At 52.4% G+C, this 15,538-nt stretch overlaps 1 protein-coding gene and 1 long non-coding RNA gene across 3 annotated transcripts in view; one reads left to right on the top strand and one right to left on the bottom strand.

Annotated features, from left to right (window-relative positions):
* The window catches only part of IGDCC3 (immunoglobulin superfamily DCC subclass member 3), a 38,748-nt gene that overhangs the window by 10,808 nt on the left and 12,402 nt on the right, over positions 1 to 15,538 (bottom strand). The window lies entirely within an intron of this gene.
* Positions 10,786 to 12,624, top strand: LOC128628119 (uncharacterized). Its single transcript, XR_008392447.1, has 3 exons — positions 10,786 to 10,845; positions 11,873 to 11,931; positions 12,550 to 12,624. It is a non-coding gene; the product is annotated as an uncharacterized LOC128628119 (long non-coding RNA).

The raw sequence follows: 15,538 nt of genomic DNA, 5'->3' as shown, positions 1-15,538 counted from the left end.
GATAATGGTGTGCACAGGTTACAGACACTGTTTGTGGCTGGTGTTGGGGGTATTTTGTCAGTAGCTGGTGGACATGAAGGCGGGGTAGTGGCTTATGGCTGTTGATGCTTTATGCTCCTGCTGACACCTCAGTCAGATAGGAACAGTCTTTGGTACCTTACTCAAGCTGGGTGATGAGAGGAAGTAATTTAGGGAAGTGGCTGAGAAGCCCTTCCAGTGTGAGGGCTAAAGCAAGTGACCAGGTGAACAAAGGCCTGTTTGGGGGGGGGGGGCAGTTGTGGAGAAAGAAGAATCACCTTTGTCCCCAAGCAATCCGGGAAGGAATCTCCTAGCCCCTCTCTGCCTGAACTTTGGGTAGAGCCAGGACATAGGGAAAGACAAGGGCAGAGAGTGAGCCCGGCAACCCACCGAGCTAGCAGAGAACAGAAACAGGCAGGAGCCGACTCCTGGACACCCTATAAATCACCCCGAGGGGAGGGGCCTCCCAGCCCAAGACCTGGAGCGGCTGGGGGGGGGGAGGGAGGCTTTCTTCCTGGTGCAGGACCTCTGGCGAGGTCAGGCCTGGATCTGATTAGACAGGCTCCAGGGGGATGCTAAGGGGCAGCGAAGGGTCGAGGCAGAGTGCTGGGAAGGAAGCTGGCAGCTCCCCCGAGCCCAGCCTCCCACCCTGTGGCCACAGCCAGACTCTTATCCGGTGTGTGATGACAAAAAGATCAATGGGCTTGTTGGGATGCAGAGTTCCAAACAGCCTTTGCAAAAGCTGTGCCATTGGGGGGCTGAGGCACAGACTGTCTGCACTCACAGTCACTCGAGAGGAACGACCACGAGCTAGCACTCTTCCCAAGGTCATCAAGGCCAGCCCTTCCTGGTGCCCATCCCTGCCAAGGACCAAGGACACACAGCTTCCTGAAGGCCCAGCCCCTTCTCAGGCAGCTGGGGTCATCATAACGTTTCTCTATACACCCGGGATGTGTCCGAATCCCACTTGTTTCTACCCACTGCTCTAACTTCCCCTCCAGAATCACATTTTCCAATATAGTAGCAGCCAGCTGTGAAGCCCCTAAAATGTGGCGGTCCGACCTGAGATGGCTGTCAGGGTAAAATATACCCTGGATGTTGAAGAGTGTGCATGAATAAAGAAAGACACTAAACATTCGGGAAAAGCACATCAAAATCATAATGAGATGCTATCTCATTCCCATTAGGATGGCTACTATTTAAAAAAAAAAAAGGAAAAACAGAAACAATGGAAGATAAGCATTATCTTCTGTTGAGAAGAGACAGGGTTAGAGAAGTTCGAACCCCGGTGTATGGTTGGTGCGAATGTAAAATGCTACAGACACTGTGGAAAACAGTGTGGTGGGTCCTCAAAAACCAGATTTACCATACAACCCTGCAGTTCTGCTTCTTGGTATATACCCGGAGAATCAAAAGACACACACTGCCTGACTCCACTTGTACGAGGCACTCAGGGCAGGCACACTCACGGAGACAGAGAGGAGAATGCTGGCTGCCAGGGGCTAGGGCAGGGGCTGGGGCAGGGGCTGGGGCAGGGGCTGGGGCTCGGAGGGGGTGTCTCAGCGTCCTGGGGACGAAGGCAGTGCCGGGTGCCACAACAACATGAATGGACGGATGCGGCAGAACTGGGACGTTTACACACGCTTAGGACAGTACATGTTCTACCACATGTATTTTTACCAGAATAAGACAATGCGCAATTTAAACTGATAATAATAGACAATTAAAAATGTCGATTTTAAGTTGAACTAATATTTAAAAATTTAAAGACAGCCCCAAAGTATAAAAATATTATTAATAATTAAAAATAATGACTACAAATGGGTAACACTTTGCATACATTAAGTCAAATAAAATTTACTATTAAAATTGACTTCGTCTGTTTGTTTTTAAACCTTTGTTTTGTAACTGCAACTATCAGGAAACCGAAAACGCCCCGCGGTGGCCGGCACTGCATTTGCACCTCGCAATCCTGCTCTGGGGGACAACGAGGGCCCTTCAAACCCTCAAGGTCTGGGCTGCTCCCCGAGAAAAACGTCCTGAGGTGAAACACCCTTTTCAGCCTCTTGTGACGCGAAATGACATGCAGATGCCTCCGGCCACCAGCCGCTCCAGGGCTCCGAGTGGGCACGGCCCCTTCCCATGAACGCCTGCACAAGGCCGGAGCCCCGCGGGGAGGTGCCCACAGGACCGTGCGCACCAGAGAACTCTGAGCAGATGTCAGCTGCCAGCAGCAGTGGGCATCCCTTTGTGCTGTCCAGTGCAGCAGCCACTAGCCACAGGTGGCCATCTGAGTTAAAGTACAATTTAAAAATCCATCTCTCTGACTCACTAGCCACATTTCAAGTGCTCCATAGCCACAGGTGGCCACTGGCCACACTGAGGGACGCACCGACAACACATTCCCACCATCACAGAAAACCCTCCTGGGCAGTGCTGGTCCAGACCAGAGGCTGGGCTCGGGCCCCAGCTGCCTTCTCTCTTGCTGCCCCACTGAGAGCAGCCCCTCCACCTCTCCATCTTCATCCCTGGCCTGGCCTTGCCCTCACAGCTGCCTCCACACGGACAGACGCAGAGACCGAGGATGAGGCCCACGGCCGATCAGCATCCCAGGGCTGTCCCACCCACCGCAGGGCAGCGAGGGGTTCTCGGGCAAGATTCTGCTGCTAGTGGGGAAACGCCAGCCAAGAGCTCTTTGAAGTAGTGTCACAGGGAGAGGTGAACAGTGCAGGCCCCGGAATCACACTGGACGGGGCTCGAACTCAACACCGCCACTGTCAGCTGTGTGACCGTGGGCACCTCAGCCTCTAAGAACCTCTCTTTTCTCACTTTCATAAAGCAGGGAGAATAACAGGCCACGGCGCCGGAGCTGCGGCACCAGGAAGAGTCAAGGAGTAACACTTTGCCGAGTGCTTAGCACACTCCTCCGCAAACAGCAACTACTTGCTGGCTACTGTTGAGAGAAAATAGTAGGATCTTGGGTTAAAAGGGAGCCAAGAGGTTATGAAAGGACAGAGCTGGGGGTTGGGGGGCTAAAGGGGTGGCAGCTACCTTCTCCAAGGGGGCATCCATCTCCCCTGGGAAAGGCTCGGGCTCACACAGCTACTGGCGGAGACTTCCGCTCTCTGGAGATGTGCGTCAAGTTAGAATTCTCGAGATCTGAATGACAAGGGGGTCAGTGGGGGGCTGGGGGCAGCTGGGTATAAACCAGAGCAGGGTTCTTCTATCTCACTTCTGCCTGGGGGCTTCATAGAGGCCCCGATACACCGAGCTGTCAGTTGGAAGAGGCCATTGGGTAATTGAGGCCTTGATTTCTCTAGTAAAATGTTTATGAAGCCCATAAACTCATGCCTTTATAGGCCAGGCTCATTCCAGGGGATGGATGTGGCTCTCTGAGGTGTAGTTAAAGCACCTGCTGAACTCAGGCACCCGATGACAGCGCTGGCCTCCGCCCAGACCCACCAGGCAGAGCCACCGGTGGGCTGCAGCTGGGGCAGAATGGCCCTCAGAGGGAGGCTGGTGACTTGCCCGTAGTCCCTAGTGGGGTACTGGTCTTGTTCTCAGGGTTCTCCAGCTCAGCCAGGATCATCCTCTCCAACACTCTGTCTCCCCACTACCTGGTCCTCACATTGCCCTTGGATCTGTAAGGGAAGAACCCCAACACTGACTGGCTGTAGGCTTCTGAACTGTATGAACTGAAAAGACCTACATTTACTTCCCTGGGCTTCCAAAGGGGAGTCTGAGAGCTGAATCAAGGTTCTGAGCCCAGAGTATGTTTTGAGGAGGAAGGGAGGGGTGTGTGTAGGGTTTGGGTGTTACATGGATCTGGGAAGACTGTGTCTAGCACTTATAAACAGCCCCAGAGGGCTTCAATTGCTCAGAGGCCCTGCTCGGCTTCCCTGGGTGTGGAGGGGGGGGGTGCGCGGGTGATTGATTCATCTGGGCCTTTGCTGGGTGACCCTGCTCTGAGAAGCCTCTGGATCCCTTTGTCTGCCTCCTCAAACCCTTCACCCCCTGCCTTGGGCCCCTGAACCCCAGCCCCTCCCTGCCACCCTCCCACTCCACCACCAGCTCACCACTCCCCCCACCGCCCCAATTCTAACACAAAAGACAACTTTGTCTCTCAAGTCAGCAGCCATAAATCCACGTCTCTCCCCTCCCTCCCAGCAGCCACCTCTGACAAATGGGGGCCTGGATGGGGGAGAGGTGGGAGGCAGTGGGGGGGCTGGCCTTGGCTTGGGAAAGTCCCTGTATCCAGCTGTTGGCCCACGGTAGAACTGGTGAGCCTCGAACCTTTATGGTCTGATCTTTGATTCCAGTGGACTGTAAGGCCCAATGCATGGCTGCAGGGGAGGCAATCTGGGGCTCTCTGAAGCCCCTGGGTTGGGCTTTTACAACCCAAGGAAAATAAAACCTCTCAAAGCCCTACTTTTAATTACTCAGCCTATAATTGGGAGGCTCCGGTTCTTCCTCCAGATCAAGCCATGAGCTCCTCCCCCTGCAGCCTCCAGTCTGCAGTGCAGGGTATGTAGTGTGCTTGGGGGCGGGCTCTGCCTGAGGGACGCAGGCCTCCCAGACTGCTTTAAGGGACAGACTGGATGTGCCACTGGGTGGGTGTGCCCCGCTGTTTCAGTGGTGGCTTCTTACACATTCTGGAAACAGGAAAGGGAGAGAACCCCATGTGACTGCCCTACCCACCCCACTGACAGGTTTGTAAAAGCAGTACCCACTTCAAAGTATTTGTTTTTATCCCAGGTATCAGACAAGGAGTGAGAAGATGTGTCCTGGTTTTCAGTTTGGGAAATGCAGTCCTCTCTCCTATTTACACAGCAGACTCACTGAGTTGACTCTAAGCCTTCAATCAACAGATAGCTACTGACCGCTGATGCGTTAGAAAGAATGTTATGGCACCCCATGAGAAAATTCTCTCCATCTCACAAGCCCTGTCCTCAGTGTTCCCATTCAAGCTCTTAAGACATGTCAGAGCTCTGGCCTGTATGACTCAGTGGCTCAAGCTCTGGCCTGCAAACCAAAAGGTCCCCAGTTCAATATCCAGTGAGGGCACATGCCTGGGTGGCGGGCCAGGTCCCCAATTGAGGGTATTCGAGAGGCAAACCAATCAATGTTTCACACATTGCTATTTCTCTCCCTTTCTCCCTCCCTTCTCTCTCTAAAAATAAATAAATAAAATCTTTTAAAAACAGAAAGAAATGTCAGAAGAGGGGGTGGAGATATAAGGGGGCTAAATGGTAATGGAAAAAAATGCACACACATAAGAAGGAAGGAAGGAATGTCAGAGAGTGAAAGCACCAAGGTCAGGGTCTTAGGTCTGCAGTAACATGCAGGAGCCATTGATTAATCAGTATACTTCTGGTAAGTAGGGATTACTAGCCCTTCTCGGGCTCAGAGAGGTTAAGTAACTTGCTCAAGGTCACACAGCTAGTTAATGGTGTTAAGGCAGGCATCTGAACTTCAAGTGCTCTCCAAATCTAGTGTTTTTTCCCCCATGCACCACAGCTGACCTTGGAAATGGGGGAGACAAATGCTGCTCAAACGTCACTGATGATCTGTAAGGACATTCACACTGAGAAAAACAATATCCTAGACCCTTATAAACACCACACCTACTCACATTCAGGTACCCATGACACAGAGCAGGCTCCACTTTGATTGAACTCCCCCAGGGCCTGGGGTCAGTTTCATAGTGTAACTAAGGCAGGTAAGTACCATGATAAGGTGGTGTTATCACCCCACTAACAGCCACTGAGCCGCACTTGTTTCCTAAATTCTATCAACACAGGTGAATAAATAACCAAGACCATTAGCCAAGGGTACTCTTCCCTGAGCAATTCCAACTTGGCAATTGAGTTAGTCCAAGCTACAGGGCTACTCCTCTTGGGGCCTTATAAAAGAGAGAAGCAGTTTATCTTCCTGGTTTTGGTGGGGAGGGTAGAGTATTGTGAAATGCTAGTGGCTTCTGTGGAGTGAGTTGGGGGGGGAGGTGGTGGAATTGCTAGGGGGAGGGGTAATCGGGTAAATGATTAAGTCCTTTTAGTGACTGGATGTGTGGTTTTTTAAAATCTTTTTGTTTTTTAAGTTGAGGTATAATTGGCATATTTTGTTTGTTTCAGGGGTACAACATAATGATTCGATACTTGTATAGACTGTAAAATAATCATCACAATGTTTCAACATCCATCACCATAAACGCAGTTACTGTATTGTTTTTTTCTTGTAATGAGAACTTTCAAGATCTTTTCCCTTAGCAACTTTCAAAACTGCACTACAATATTACTAACTATAGTTGCCATGCTGTCTGTACGTCACATCTCCAGGATGCTACGAGCTCATTTTTAGATTCCACATACAAGTGAATAGAATTTCTTTCTCTGACTCATTTCACTTAGCATAATACTTTCAAGGTCATTCATGTGGTTGCAAATCTGGATGTGTGATCTTGATAAAGCCAAAGCCCTTCTCTGGGCCTCTCTTTCCTTCTCTGTAAAATGGGGGAGCTGAGTTAGATAAGTTATAAAGTCTCACCCAGCTGCAGCCTTTGAGGCACATCTGCTTCCAAGCGCCAGCCAAGGGTGCAGGGTTAGGGGCTGGGAATGAACTTGGGAATCACTCTCTGCCTCAGACTTGAAAATGTCCAGGCCCAGCAGAGCCCCTCTCCACAGACTGCCTGTCTCCGCCTGTGTCAGGGTCACCAATCTTCCTTATGTAAATCTGCCCAGGCCCACAACATCCTTAACTTCCGTCGTTCTGGTCAGGACACCGGATCTCCCTCACCTCCCGGAAGGGCCTCTGGTTAGGGGGCTCAGGCTGGAGCTATTAAGTAAATTGCTTTCACATGACCATGAGGTTTACTCAACAAAAACAGATACTTCCCCCAAATTTCCAGAGCCACATACAGTATTAGGGTCTGTAAGGACTAATGTAGTATGTAGGGGTTAGGTGGTACAGAGGCGACCCGGGGTCATGCTGGCCTCTGTCACAGACTCCTTTGAATTCCAATCTGTAAAATGGGAGTGGGGTAGAATGGACAGAATCATCTCCAAGGCCCATCCCAACATTAAGATTCTAAGATAACACAGGCTAGAATGGTCCCCCTTCACCCATCGGAGGACCTCTCCAGTTCTCGAACCCTGACCTGGTGCCGTGCTCCTGTTCATGACTGTATGGAATCTCTGTGACTTAACGCCAATCCATGACAGAGTAGGGCCTGCAGTTCCTCTACCCCAACACCACACCAGGATAAGCCTTACCTGTTTGGGGGGAGCTGGAGCCTACATTCCACAGCAGGATCAGGGAGTCTCTGGGACTGCCACCCCATCCTCTCCCTTTGCCTCTCCCACAACAGCTGACTGGTCACCGAACCCCGGTCTGCCCTCCCTTTTCCATCCCGTTGCCTTGGCTTAGGTTCTTATCACTCTTAACTATTTCTCTTTCTCTAATAGCTTCCCCTTTCCAGCCTTCTAGATCTCTTTCATCCTCTTTCTCCAGCTTGAACCGATAATCATCTTCCAGAATATCCACTACGTTCATTAAACATCTTCAGTGGTTCTCCATTGCCTTGAATCAAGGTACTGTCCTTGGAATGACATTTAAGGTCTTGGTTATTAGGTCCTGCTTCATCTTTCCAGCCTCAAATGCTGGATAGTCCTCTCTCCGTGGGAACTGTACTCTGACCATTTGAGATAAGTTTGCCTTCTCTGGACATGACATCGATGTCCATGCTTGTATTTCTTCTGCTGTCCCCTCTGCCTGAAACTCTTCTGCTTCTTTCTCTGTGAGCACCTTCATCCTCCACATGCCCCAGAGGCAGAATGAACTCCTGCCTGGACGGTGTTGTCTCCTACTTCTGTCCTAGCATTATCAGACTGTGTTAGTCGGTTTTTCACAGGTCCACCCTTCCACTAGCCCTTAGAGGCAGAGAAGAGTCTAATTTACTTTTCTACTTGCCAGCACCTAGAACAAATAAATAATGAGGTAAAAAGGAAGTCCTCACAAACTATCTCCTGAATGACCTTAAGGGTCATATGAGCCTGGGAGGTCATCCCTTTCACCCTACCCTGACACAACTCAGTGTCTATCACTGGGTAAGTTACTTCCCCCACTTGGGTCTCGACTCCAATAAAACAAAGGAGTTGTACTAGGCTCTCCCATCAGCAAACTTGGCTGTTCCTCAGAAGAATCCGGGAAGCTGCGAGGCAGTGCAGCTGGACTCCACTGCCAGACTCTCAGACCGCAAGGTCTGGTGTGGTGCTCAGGAATCCCTCTTCCTGCTAAAGCTCCGAGTGTGTCCCATATGCGTAATCAGGGCTCGGATCCCCTGTTCCCCCGGGTTCTTGAGATTCCCCATCTAGGGCTCCAGCGTCAGAAAAGGGCAGACTCTCCGCCCAGCGCTCGCGCCCGGCGGGGGGCCCGCGGACCCAGGCAGCCCGACTGCGGCGGCCGAGCCGCGGAGTGAGCCGCGCGGCGAGCGGGGGCGCCTGCGGGCGGGAGCGCAGTCCCCGCGGGGCCCCAGTCCAGGCATTCGGGCGGCAGGCGGGGTCGGGGCCGGGAGCCCGAGGCCCTGAGAGCCGCTGGCTCGGCGGCGGGAGTAAGTGGGACCATCTGCTCCGCTCCTGCGAGGTCAGCGCTTTGTGTCACGCTCCCATCCCCCCGGCTCCTCCCGCCCCTTCCCCTCCTTGCCCTTTGACTCCCGGGACTCAAAAGAAAAAACAGCACTCGAGGTCCTGATGAAAGTGGGAGTGTGATGGGGGGCGAGCGCGGCCGCGGGAGCTCGGGCCGAGCAGCCGGGGCGAGCGCAGGGCGCGGCGGCGGCGGGGCGGCCCGGGCGGGGGCGGGGGCGGCGCGGGTTCCCACAGCCCGCCGGCCGGGCCCCTTTGAAGTGGCCGCAGCTGCGCACCCCGGCCCGCGGCTAATCCCCCCGACGCGGGCGTCCTCGCCCCCCCGCATAGCAATAGTGTCCGCGCTGAATGGCGCTGGCTAATTACCTCGCTCGCACCGCCGCGGGTGAATGAGAGAATCCGGCATTGTGCGCGGCGAATGGAGAAAATAAGACAGCCATTGTCCGCGCACGCCAAACGAGGGTTTGATGTCGCTGGGGCGAGCGAGGCACCATTTCCCGCCACCCCCTCCCCTTCCCAGCGGAGCAAATTCCCCAGCTGGGCCTGGCCCGTCGGACTAGACTTCGGCCCCGGGGAAACTGAGGAAGGAGCGCGCGTCCCCTTCCGTGCAGGACGGGCGGGCAGACACACAACTGCTGTCCCACCCCCACCGCTGGGCTCCGCACCCGGCTTTCTCCGCCAGCAGGTTCTTAGGGACACCTACTGAGCCCGCCCGGTGCTGTCCTGGACTCAGAGAAACAGGCATGGCCCTGCATTCAGCAGACTAATTAGATTTCGTTCTGAACACATGAAACAAACTGGTGCAGTTGGGAATTTCATACCTCAGTGCCCAACTGTGTGCCGCCAACTGAAAGGGCTGGAGAAGTTCAAAGAACGGCTGGGAGAGATCTGGGCAGAGAAGGCAGGAGAGAAAGACTCAGAAAAGGGGAAGGAAGGTGGGGCGTGGTGGGGAGCCTGGACTGAGGGAGGGAATGGAGTACTCAGGATGGAAGACGGCCATGACTGGAAAGGGGACCCAAGTTTCAGAAGAACTGCAAGCAGATGCCCAGCTGGGATGTAATGCTCAGAGCTGGGAGGCCATGACTTTGATCCAGGAAGAGCTGCAGCTGATAGGTAGGGTGAGATTCTGTGGACACTGGCTCATTATCAAAAAGGGGACTAGCATGGCGCATGTCACCCTTTTCACATGTAAGGATGTGAAACAGCTCAGCTTAGAGATCAGACCTAAAGAAAACCACAGTGCAGACGGACAAGCTGATTCTCTATGCTCTCTCAGGGTGCCCTCTCCACCCCCACACACACCAGATAAGCTTGGTGTTTCTTTGGGGCTGGGGGGGGGGGAGAAGGAGATTACATCCTTCAAGATCAGGCAGGGTCTCATTTATCTGTTCCTCAGAGTAGTTCGCTTAGAGGAAGGTAGATACAGGACAGATGTTCTTGGAGACTGGTGCATTTGAGAACTGACCTGCTTTAATATCCCTCCATCCCACAGATCCTTTTGCCGGAAACACGTACTTTCTACTCCCTTCTGATGGGCCCTCAGACTATTTCTGCCGGAAGGAAGAATGTAACACACCCTGGTCATCAAATGGTAAGAGGTCTGGTATGCTGCTCAGATCAACATTAGGCCACTGGTCTGAGCCAGCAGCCCTCAGGGGCACCACACCTGTGATGTGGATCACAGAGCTCTTCCCGAGGCTCCGGTCCCTTTCAGTGCCCATGTCACTGCAGCTAGACTACAAACCCTTCGTGGGCTGCCCGTAGCCAGGCTCACAAACAGGACCATCCATCTACCCAGCCATCCGTCCATTCATTTAAGAACAAAACTAAATAATGGACAACAACGTTGAGCAACTGAGTGACCAGCAGCCAAAACTGTTCCTCGCTCTGCCCCACCAACCATATTTAACATCACCAGGCACTAGTCAGAAGAGTGATAGATGAGAAGCATGATTTGACTTTAAAAAAAAAGATTTTATTTATTTTTAGAGAGAGGGAAAGGGAGGGAGAGAAACATCAATGTGTGGTTGCCTTTCACGCCCTGCCCCTCCCACTGGGAATCCAGCCAGCAACCCAGGCATGTGCCCTGAGTGGGAATCAAACCGGTAACCCTTTGGTCTGCAGGCCAGTACTCAATCCACTGAGCCGTACCAACCAGGGCGAGAAGCATGATTTTAAAGGAGAAAAAAACGTAAGTAGAGCTCATTGTTTTTCTGATCCAATGCTGAATCAACCCTGGTCATAACTTCAGATGTGATCCATAATGTTTTTCTTTATAATTCTCCTAAATCTTCATCTTAGCATCATATTTCCTTTGCCTAAGGCTCTGGTTGACATCACAGCACCTGCTGCTGCTGAAGTACCACTCCACTTAGGCCAATCAGCCTAGTTAACCGATCTGCTCGGTTGGTTGGTGTAGAAACCTCCAAAACAAAACAAAAAGATAGAGCAGAGCTGCTGGGGATGGGAGCAATGTGGGAGGCCTGGAGCCCCACCAATCTGCCTCTGCACCCCCATTTCCAGCCCCTGAGCTCCCTCCACAGACCCAAGAACCCTGAGGAAGGATGCTTAAAGTCTCCTGTTCTAGAAAAAAATCCAAAGAAACAACAGCTAGTTAGCAGATCAGAGGTCCTTCTAATGCTGTACAGACCACTGGCTTCATTTCACAAAACTAAAATGACCATTCATGTTCTGGCTGGGTAGCTCAGTTAGTTAGAGCATCACCCTCCCCACCCCGGCCCATATGCCAAGGGTGCAGATTCTATCCCCAATCAGAGTACACACAGGAATCAACCAATGAATTTATAAATAATCAGGACAACAAATCAATGTCTCTCTCAAATCAATAAATAAAATGACCATTCAAACAGGAACTACAAATATAATTGTTACTATATATTATTCTATGTGTCTTTATGGTTTGCCCATATTTCAGCAAGAGTGCCTGAATGTCTAATCCCCAGATAAATTGTACTTTGGAAAATGATCCCCTATTCAAAAAGCAAGAGCTGCCTCCAGGCCTAAATTAGAGACTCAATACTTCAAACTGAAAAAGTGCTTTCAAAAGAAGCCTATTTCTGCTCACATCTCTTCTTTCTCCAAACCCAAGACCATAAGTAACTTTAAAAATAATGCTCTGTGGGGGAGTATTCCGATAGGAAAATAATGAGTATAATAATGAGAATGTGTTTTTTTCTCTCCCTTTACCATTTCCACAGCAACCTGCATTCACAGAATGCTTTGTTACCCAGTCCTGACTTTTCAAGATAACAGAAAGGTGGGCATGTGCGTGCAAGGCTAGTGCTTCCAAAGAGGATGCACGACTACTTGAGGGCGGAGGGATGCTTCTTAGCATGGAACCTGGCCTATCAGCTCTTTGGTGGATGAGGCCAGTGGTCTGGCATTCTGGGACTTTCTCCAGCTTGCCTGGGAAGGTGTCCCACCCTAGGGTGACTGATTACCAGTACCCACCCTCCTGGTGTGGCAAAACTGAGGTCTGAACTCACCAGGCCAAGTCCTTCCCACTTAGCACTGAGTTATTGCCTTCCACTCAGTCTAATCCCTCTCCTCCCCCAGGTGGCCCTTGGGAGAAGGGTGTTTCAAAGGAACAGAACAGGGAGATAGAGGTGCCTTTAAAGACCAGAAGAGTGTGGGATAGGAGACTTAGGACACAGTTAGATGCACCCGTGGCCATTCTCAGCTCCTGACATAGGGACTCAGGAGCCTGGGAGAACGGCTTAGGTGAAACCACCCCGTAGGCCCTTGGGGAGTAGTATCTGACTCAACTGTCACCCCTCCCCCCAGCCCCAGGCTGTTAGCTCCAGTGGGTGAGGGGCCCACCGCAGGCAGGAGGTGCTCATATACCCACAGCTCCCCGTTCTCTCACCCTCTCCAGGTACCAACTCCAGGCCAAGTCCCACCCTCAGCACTGAGGATGCGGAGGAGCTAGCCCCTCCCTTCAAGGAGTCTGCAGACCAGTGAGAGGGACAAGCTACACACTCACTGTCTCTGAATAGACTAAGTCTTTTGATTCCTCCCACCCCCAAAAAGCGAAGCTGGGCACACAGACCGATGCATCTTTCTTGAATTGATGATGTAATGAAAGCTCTATCACTTTATTTCAGGAAAGCCTTGATCTTATCAATATCGCCATTAGCAGCTTGCTTGTAATTATCTTGATTTTTGTCACAGTTTGATGAGAAAATGACTGATTTGAGAAGTAAAGTCAGAAACACAGGGGGGCAGGAATATCCAGCAGGCACGATCCAGAGACTCATTCTACATAACATCATTATTGGTAATCTGACATAATAGAAGGAAGAATATTCTCATCTGATTGGTAAGTGGGACTAAATTAGGGCTTTTCTAAGGTACCAGAGGTTTGGAATACCATTGTAAGAGATCTCCAAAAATGAGGGTGAAGGGAATTATTGCAGAAAGAGGGTGACGTTTCATACAGCCAGGATGGAGAAGACAGAACAAAAGTAACCGAACAAGGGGTGAAGATGGCAGAAAAAGATCCAAGAATTGGCCCTGGATGGTGTAGCTCAGTGGATTGAGCGAGGGCGAACCAAAGGGTCGCCAGTTCAATTCCCAGTCAGGGCACATGCCTGGGTTGTAGGCCAGGTCCCCAGTGGGGGCACATTAGAGGCAACCACACATTGATGTTTCTCTAACTCTCTTCCCTCCCTTCCCCTGTCTAAAAACAAATCAAGAATTGTTTATCACAAACCAAATACTGGGTTTCAGTTCTTCAAGATCCTGGCTCTGAAGTTGGAGCCCAAATCCCATCTGGCCAATCAACCTGTTTGTTGGAAAGAGCACCTGGACCTTCCCTCCCAGCTCTCTGTACCCAGGCCTTGGGCGGGGCTCTCTCTCTCTCTCTGTCTCAGCTTCCAGGGCAGTGATAACGGGAACATGGGCAGGAGGGTCACCAAATCCTGGAAAGCTTTACCCCCCTCCCCAATCCTGTCTGTCCCAGAGGTGAGAACACTCCCGAGCACTGTTTAAGCGACAAGCACCTACCCCTGTGTTCATCTGCTATTGGAAAAGGCTTTCTTTTCTTCCTTTTCCTCGCAGAGTTGGCCTGTTGAGAAAGGTCTGCCCACAAATTTTGTCTGGCTCTAGCTCCTCCTCAGTAGTCCCTGGACTACACCCCAAGCCAATCAGGAGAAAGGGAGCCAGTAACCCAAGACCTCCACTCCCTTGCTTCATTTCACCTGCTGGGACCAGTAGGTCCGGGCTCCTGGATGGGCGGGGGGGGGGGGGGCGGGCAGAGTAAATCACAGAGTTAGCAAGTGATAGTCTCTTCCCACCCTGGCCAGGATCAGCCAGGGAAGCTGTGACTCCCAGGTGCCGAGCTGAGGGCTCCAGGAAGCAAGGAAGAACACACGCACATTCACAGACAACATATTCTCACGCACACACATCTTCACAATCACAGACACACCCGGGAGCGGTGACAAGGCTTGTCTGTCCCTGAGCAGCGCAGGGTTCAATGCACGTTGATTCTGCTGTGCGTGGGGCCGCAGAGCTCTAAGCCAGAAGCAGCCGCTTTGTGCTGGAGGGAGGGGTCGCACCTCCTGCCCGCTGCAAGGGACAGAGGTCATTTGCGAAGCAGGCTCCTCCCCAGCCACTCTCGTTCCGAGGCTCTTGGCCCTGCGTGGTATCGGCTTCGCAGGAGGCCCGGCTCTGGGAGCGCACGGGACGGACAAGCTCACCCCAACATCCCACGGGGACACGGTCCTGGAGCCCCGAGGGCCCGCCAGCAGCTTTGGACACATGAGCTGGCGGAGGTGAGAGGAGGGCGGCTCCCACAGAGAGGCAGTGAAAGAGGGTAAGAATGACTAGAGCTTTCTCTGCAAAACTTTGATCTTGACATTTCCGAAAGGAGGAGGGCCACCCAGCTCAGCCTCTAGCAGAGCTCGAGACAGGGATGGAGGGAGACCCAGGAGAGACCTGGAGTGAGCCCGGAGGCAGGGAGGGGAAAACGGGGAGGAGGAACCATGCTACAACGCGTCAGTGTCTCAGAATTGTAGAAGTGGGAGGGACCTTAGGAATCTTTTCGTGTGGTCCTCTCCACACCACCTGCCTCCTACGAGGAAACTGAGGCTCAGGGAGGTGCCCTTGTGGATCCATAGTCGCACAGGGATGAGTGGAATATGTACATTTTAAAGCAGTTTCTTACCGACGAGGGAGCCAGGAGGGCACAGAGGTAAGCACGATGGTGCCTGAGCCAAGGCTAAACTCCTCTCGTGACCCCCAGTCAGCAATGGTGGGATTAGAGGAGGTGACCCCCACCCCAAGCCTGGAACTTCCTGTGGGGTCCTGTCTCTGCCCTACCGAAACATAAACTAATGGTGCCTCTCTTGGTGGATGGGCGGCAGGACCCTGCTCATCCTCTCCCCTTCGGCAGGCAGGCAGGACCGTGCTCCCACCCATGTCCCACAAAGACAAACTGAGGCCTTCGAGGGAGAGAGAAAGTTTGAACCCAGAACCAGCCCTCAGAGCAAGTCTCTGTGCATCTTGCACCAGCTTCAGCTCCTTGAGGGGGACTGCAGGCCCCCATGGTTCCAGGTGAGAACGCTGGGGCTTTATTGCGAGTCGGGTTTGGGGATGAATTCCGGGCTGTCCCCGGTTTCTCCCCACAGAAGTGCGCAGAGTCTCCGTAGACACAGTCCCAGGTGGGAAGGGCTGGTTTGAGAGGGGACAGGGAGGGCTGCTGTGGCAGGCAGGCAGGGCCACAGGCTGGGGCACCCGCCAAGGAATTACTAGCCCCCTAAATCGAGGTCCTTTGGGCGAGGGACGGGAGCTGGAAGCAAGGCCCTCTCGAGAGGTCAGACTGCGGAGAAGTGAATGTGAAAGCCCTGAGTTGCCAGGGCTCC

This window comes from Artibeus jamaicensis, unplaced genomic scaffold, assembly GCF_021234435.1.
Source record: "Artibeus jamaicensis isolate MK-2021 breed Jamaican fruit bat unplaced genomic scaffold, CSHL_Jam_final contig_548, whole genome shotgun sequence".
Lineage (NCBI taxonomy): Eukaryota > Metazoa > Chordata > Mammalia > Chiroptera > Phyllostomidae > Artibeus > Artibeus jamaicensis.
The sequence above is the reverse complement of the archived record's forward strand: the minus strand, read 5'-3'. Positions and strand labels throughout refer to the sequence as shown.